A 7,492-nucleotide genomic window follows, 5' to 3' on the forward strand; every position below is an offset into this window, starting at 1 on the left:
AACCTTAAGTTACAAAAAGGATACACAGACAGAAATAGTTATTCTATTCAGCACAATTCTTTTCTCAGCCATTTAAAGAAATCATAATCTAACACATACCTAGCTAGATTACTTACTAAAAGTTCTAAGACTCCATTCCTGGTCTATCCCTGGTAAAGACCAGCATACAGACAGACGGAGACCCTTTGTTTCTCTCTCTCCTCCCAGCATTTGAAAGTATCTTGTCTCCTCATTGGTCATTTTGGTCAGGTACCAGCGAGGTTACCTTTAGCTTCTTAACCCTTTACAGGTGAGAGGAGCTTTCCCCTGGCCAGGAGGGATTTCAAATGGGTTTACCCTTCCCTTTATATTTATGACACGCCCCCCAAATCTCAGCTAGGGTGAAACACTGGCTGGGATTTCTTCCTGGAGCTCTAGGAAAAACAGAGTTAATAAGACACATGCATCTCTAAATATACTACCAAGTACATAAAGACTAACAATATTTTCCACATCTCAAGGACGATTTTAACCAGTTGATTCTGGGAAACTTTCACGGGAGAGTGCATCAGCCACTTTGTTAGAAGCTCCTGAGATGTGTTGGATGTCGAAATCAAAATCTTGGAGAGCTAAACTCCACCGAAGAAGTTGTTTGTTAGTTTCCTTGACGGTGTGAAGCCACTTCAGTGCAGCATGGTCGGTTTGCAGGTGGAAACGCCGTCCCCAAACATATGGGCGTAGCTTTTCCAGAGCGTAGACAATGGCGTAACATTCTTTTTCAGTGACTGACCAGTTGCTTTCCCTCTCAGACAGTTTTTTGCTGAGAAACACTACAGGGTGGAATTCTTGATCAGGTCCTTTTTGCATTAAAACTGCTCCCACACCACGCTCGGACGCATCTGTGGTTACTAAGAACGGTTTGTCAAAGTCTGGGGCCCTTAGTACAGGGTCAGACATGAGTGTCGCTTTAAGCTTGTTAAAGGCCTTCTGACACTTTTCGGTCCACTGAACAGCATTTGGCTGTTTCTTTTTGGTTAGGTCTGTCAGTGGGGCAGCGATTTGGCTGTAGTGCGGTACAAATCGTCTGTAATAACCGGCCAAACCGAAGAAGGATTGAACCTGTTTCTTTGACTTTGGGACAGGCCACTTTTGGTAGCATCCACTTTGGCCTGTAGGGGGCTGATAGTTCCTTGACCCACCTAGTGTCCAAGGTAAGTCACTCTGTTTAGGCCTATTTGACACTTCTTAGCCTTAACAGTTAGTCCTGCCTCCCTTATGCGCTCAAGGACTTTTTGTAGATGTTCCAGGTGGTCTGCCCAGGAATCTGAAAATATGGCCACATCGTCAAGGTAGGCGACTGCATATTCTCCTAATCCCGCTAGGAGACCATCTACAAGTCTTTGGAAAGTGGCGGGTGCATTTCGCAGCCCGAAAGGGAGTACATTAAATTAATACAGCCCGAGATGTGTGATGAAGGCTGACCTTTCCTTGGCAGATTCATCTAGCGGTACCTGCCAGTACCCCTTGGTTAAGTCCAAGGTAGAGATGAACTGGGCCCGTCCCAGTTTCTCTAATAGTTCATCTGTGCGTGGCATTGGATAGTTGTCTGGGCGAGTTACAGCATTTAGCTTACGGTAGTCCAAGCAAAAACGTATTTCCCCATCTGGTTTGGGAACTAGAACCACTGGAGATGCCCATGCACTTTCAGAGGGGCGGATTACACCCATCTGTAACATATCCTGGATCTCCCGTTCTACAGCAGTTTTAGCTTGAGGAGACACCCGGTAAGGTTGAACCCTAATTGGGTGAGCATTACCTGTGTCAATGGAGTGGTATGCCCGTTCGGTCAGTCCTGGGGTGGCTGAGAACGTTGGCGCGTAGCTAGTGCACAGCTCCTGGATCTGCTGTCGCTGCATACACCCAAGGGTCATGGAGAGGTTCACCTCTTCCACACCACCACCACATTTCCCTTCATAGTAGACACCTTTGGGCCACTCAGCGTCGTCTCCTCCCTGGGCTGTAAACTGACAAACCTTTAATTCTCTGGAATAAAAGGGCTTTAGAGAATTAATATGGTACACCTTAGGCTTCCGGTTGGAGGTGGGGAATGCTATGAGATAATTAACAGCTCCCAGGCGCTCCTGGACCATGAATGGCCCTTCCCACGATGCTTCCATTTTATGGGCCTGGAGCGCCTTTAAGACCATGACCTGGTCTCCTACTTTGAAGGAACGCTCTCTGGCATGTTTATCATACCAGGCTTTTTGCTCTTTTTGAGCATCCTGTAAGTTTTCTCTAGCAAGGGCTAAAGAGGTTCGGAGGGTGTTTTGTAGGTTGGTTACGAAGTCCAGAATGTTAGTTCCTGGAGACGGTGTAAATCCCTCCCATTGCTGCTTTACCAACTGCAATGGCCCCTTAACCTCACGGCCATATACAAGTTCAAATGGGGAAAACCCTAAACTGGGATGTGGTACAGCTCTGTAGGCAAAGAGCAACTGCTGCAACACTAGGTCCCAATCATTGGAGTGCTCATTTACGAATTTACGTATCATGGCCCCCAAAGTTCCATTAAACTTCTCCACCATGCCATTTGTTTGATGGTGGTAAGGAGTGGCAACCAAGTGATTTACCCCATGAGCTTCCCAAAGGTTTTTCATAGTTCCTGCCAGGAAATTAGTCCCTGCATCTGTGAGGATGTCGGAGGGCCAACCTACCCTGGCAGAAATGTCTGCTAGTGCCTGGCACACACTTTTAGCCCTGGTGTTGCTTAGAGCTACTGCTTCCGGCCATCGGGTGGCAAAATCCATGAAAGTCAGTATGTACTGCTTTCCTCTGGGTGTCTTTTTCGGAAAAGGACCCAGAATATCCACAGCTACTCGCTGAAATGGAACTTCAATGATGGGGAGTGGCTGGAGAGGGGCTTTGACCTGGTCTTGGGGTTTTCCCACTCTTTGGCACACCTCACAAGACTGGACATAGGTAGAAACATCCTTGCCCATTCCCTCCCAGTGGAATGACCCCCCCCAAACGGTCTTTGGTCCTGTTCACCCCAGCATGGCCACTAGGGTGATCATGGGCTATGCTCAAGAGCTTGGCCTGGTATTTAGTTGGAACTACCAACTGTCTCTGAGGATGCCAGTCTTCCTGGTGTCCACCGGAAAGAGTTTCCTTGTATAAAAGTCCTCTTTCTACAACAAACCTGGATCGATTAGAAGAGCTGAGAGGCAGTGGGTTGCTCCGTGCTGCCGTCCAAGCTCTCTGGAGGCTTTCATCTGCTTCCTGTTCGGTCTGGAACTGTTCCCTTGATGCTGGAGACATCAGTTCCTCATTGGATTGGGGACATAGGCTTGGTCCCTCTGGAAGCGATATAGGGGATGGAGCTGTTTCTGTTGACTGTGAACCGCTCTCCGCTGGTGCACTATGTTGCGGTTCAGGCTCCGGCTGAGCCTCCTGTGTAGGGTTATCGGCTGCTGCCAGTTCAGGTTCGGTGGGGCCCTCTGGTGTTGAGGTTGCAAGTACTGGATTCAGTGCTGACACGGGGTCTGGTGTTGGTTGTTCGGCTGGTTCCAGTTCTGGGACTGGTTCCGTCTGGGTCTCTGGGACTGGATCCACTACTGCTGTTGCAGACATTGGCCTGGGGTCCGGGTCCATCACCTCTGACCAGGTCCTGATAGAAGTTTCCGGAACAGAGCTAGGCCACACGGCTTGTTTAGCCTGGCTGCGGGTGACCGTTCCCACCCTCTTGGCCTGCTTCACATGATTGGCCAAGTCTTCCCCCAACAGCATGGGGATGGGATAATCATCATAGACTGCAAAAGTCCACATTCCTGACCAGCCCTTATACTGGACAGGCAACTTGGCTGTAGGCAAATCGAAAGAGTTGGACTTGAAGGGTTGAATCGTCACTTGGATCTCTGGGTTGATTAAATTGGGGTCCACTAAGGAAGCATGGATAGCTGACACTTGTGCTCTGGTGTCCCTCCACGCGGTGACCTTCTTCCCGCCCACACTCACAGTTTCCCTCCGCTCCAAGGGTATCTGGGAGGTATCTGGGCCTGTGGACCTCTGGGGTGATTCCGGTGCAATGAACTGTAATCTGTTGGGGTTCTTGGGGCAGTTGGCCTTTACATGCCCCAGCTCGTTACATTTAAAACATCGTCCAGCTGACGGGTCACTGGGGCGAGGAGGGTTGCTGGAGAACGGGGTGGTGGGACGATAAGGGGTCTGGAGGGTTCTTTGGGAGGTAGGTGGGGCTTTGGGCGGCCCCCGGTAATAGGGTGTGGTCTGGGGTGGTCCCTTCTGGTCTCCGCTCCAACTGCGACCAGTTTTCTTCTTCTCTGCCACCTCCACCCATCTGGCTCCAATCTCTCCTGCCTCGATTACAGTTTTGGGCTTCCCGTCTAGGATGTATCTTTCTATTTCCTCAGGAACACCCTCTAAGAATTGTTCCATTTGCATTAGGAAGGGCAAATTTACTGGAGATTCAACACTTGCTCCTGATATCCAGGCATCCCAATGTTTCACAATGTGGTAGGCATGTCGGGTAAATGACATGTCTGGTTTCCACCTTAGGGCTCTGAACCTCCGACGAGACTGCTCGGGTGTTATCCCCATTCTGACTCTCGCCTTGGATTTAAACAGTTCATACTTGTTCATGTGTTCTTAGGCATTTCAGCTGCCACCTCAGCTAAGGGTCCACTGAGCTGCGGCCTCAGCTCTACCATGTATTGGTCAGCAGAGATGTTGTACCCAAGGCAGGCCCTTTCAAAGTTTTCTAAGAAGGCCTCAGTATCATCACCTGCCTTGTAGGTGGGGAACTTTCTGGGATGGGAAGTGGTACCTGGAGAAGGATTGCTAGGGTTTGTTGGTATATTCTGCAGGGCCTTTATCCTCTCCACCTCCTCCACATGCTTCCTCTCTTTTTCCTTCTCCTCCTCCACATGCTTCCTTGTCTCCATTTCCCTCTTGTGGGCAGCCTCCTGTACCTCCTTCTCCAGCCGCATGAGTTCTATCTGTCTTTCATGTTCCCTTTCTTTTTCCTCAGCCTGAAATTTGGCTAATTCCAGCTGCAGTCGAGCTGAGGATTTGGTCATTCTAACCTCTCTGTTTTTAACTAACTTTACACCCTTTAGACACTTTAGAAATAACTTTACACCCTTTACACACTTTAGACACCCTTTACACCCTTTACACACTTTAGAAATAAACAAACAAAACTTGGCTGTAAAATTTTGCTGTGCTGGAATAGAATACCTATTCTCTGATAGTGACTGTCAGCCTACAGAAAAAGACAATTCCCTTGTCTCTGCTCTGGGCCCAAATTAAAGCAAAAAACCTCCAACTACTTGGAAACCTGCTTACCCAGCCCAAAGAAAAAGCAAATGGGTAGAACACACACCCCCTATTTACTTTTAGGAAGAAAAGAAAAAAAAAAAACCTCTGGGTTGGAAGACTGTGAATTTCCCTGCAGGAGTTAAGTACCCTGCCTCCAGGCAAAGAAAACCTGCAATTCACAAGATAATCCCCTTTTGTCTCTGCTTGGCCACAAAGCAGAGAAAAACAAGCTGCTTTCAGTTTCAAAGCTGCTTTCTGGACTTCCTTTCCACAGGAAAAAAAAATCCTTTTTAAAATCTGTATTTCTAGTTCAAAAAATCTCAACTGGATCTCAAAATGATTTCAGGTTAATTCCACCACTATGCCACCATGTCAAGGTTCCTCCCCCATTCTAAACTCGAGGGTACAGATGTGGGGACCTGCATGAAAAACCTCCTAAGCTTATCTTTACCAGCTTAGGTCAAAACTTCCCCAAGGTACAAAATATTCCACCCTTTGTCCTTGGATTGGCTGCTACCACAACCAAACAAATACTGGTTACTGGGGAAGAGCTGTTTGGACGCGTCCTTCCCCCCCAAAATACTTCCCAAAACCTTGCACCCCACTTCCTGGACAAGGTTTGGTAAAAAGCCTCACCAATTTGCCTAGGTGACTACAGACCCAGACCCTTGGATCTTGAGAACAATGAACAATCCTCCCAACACTTGCACCCCCCCTTTCCTGGGAAATGTTGGATAAAAAGCCTCACCAATTTGCCTAGGTGACTACAGACCAGACCCTTGGATCTTGAGAACAATGAACAATCCTCCCAACACTTGCACCCCCCCCTTTCCTGGGAAATGTTGGATAAAAAGCCTCACCAATTTGCATAGGTGACCACAGACCCAAACCCTTGGATCTGAGAACAATGAAAAAGCATTCAGTTTTCTTACAAGAAGACTTTTAATAAAAATAGAAGTAAATAGAAATAAAGAAATCCCCCCTCTAAAATCAGGATGGTAGATATCTTACAGGGTAATTAGATTCAAAAACATAGAGAACCCCTCTAGGCAAAACCTTAAGTTACAAAAAGGATACACAGACAGAAATAGTTATTCTATTCAGCACAATTCTTTTCTCAGCCATTTAAAGAAATCATAATCTAACACATACCTAGCTAGACTACTTACTAAAAGTTCTAAGACTCCATTCCTGGTCTATCCCCGGTAAAGACCAGCATACAGACAGACACAGACCCTTTGTTTCTCTCCCTCCTCCCAGCTTTTGAAAGTATCTTGTCTCCTCATTGGTCATTTTGGTCAGGTGCCAGCGAGGTTACCTTTAGCTTCTTAAACGTTTACAGGTGAGAGGAGCTTTCCCCTGGCCAGGAGGGATTTCAAAGGGGTTTACCCTTCCCTTTATATTTATGACAGAGCCACTCCACGTTTTGTCTTTGGCAGTGGGCTCACATGAATACTGGGTAACCCCGTTGTTGGATGGCAAACCTATACGCAAGGAACTGGACACCAGGGCAGCCCTCTCACTGGTCTCTGAGGCTGTGTATAAAGAAAAGCTACAGCATCTTCCGTTTAAGGCAACAAAAGCTGTTCTGAAGACGTATACGGGAGAAGCTGTGCCCATGTTGGGCAGTATTGATGTTAAGGTGGAACTCAAAGGACAGGCTGCTAAATTGCCACTGTTTGTGGTGAGAGGTAGTTACCCAGCCTGAATGGGTAGGTCCTGGCTTGGGAAGATTCAGCTGAACAGGGCAGAAGTGCACCAAAGGACTAAAGAAGAAACCGGTCTGACCGCTATACTAAGGAAACATGCTGCTGTTTTTGGAGAGGATCTGGGAAGTATGAAGGGAATCACTGTCACACTGAACATGAAACCTGACAGTCAACCAAAATATCTGAGAGCCTGAACTGTGCCATATGCCATCAGGCCGAAAGTTGAAGCGGATTTGGAGTGCCTGGTCACCAATGGAGTCCTAATACCAGTTACCCATACTCCATGGGCCACTCCTATCATTCCAATCATGAAGAAAGATGGCTCCCTCTGGATCTGTGGTGATTATAAGGTCATTGTCAACACAGTGTTGTGTGCAGAGCAAAACCCGTTTCCCCGCATCGATGACCTCTTCGTGGGCCTGGCTGGGTGACAAAACTTCAGTAAGACTGATCTGAGTCAAGTGTGTTTA

This window comes from Caretta caretta, chromosome 1 (assembly GCF_965140235.1).
Source record: "Caretta caretta isolate rCarCar2 chromosome 1, rCarCar1.hap1, whole genome shotgun sequence".
Lineage (NCBI taxonomy): Eukaryota > Metazoa > Chordata > Testudines > Cheloniidae > Caretta > Caretta caretta.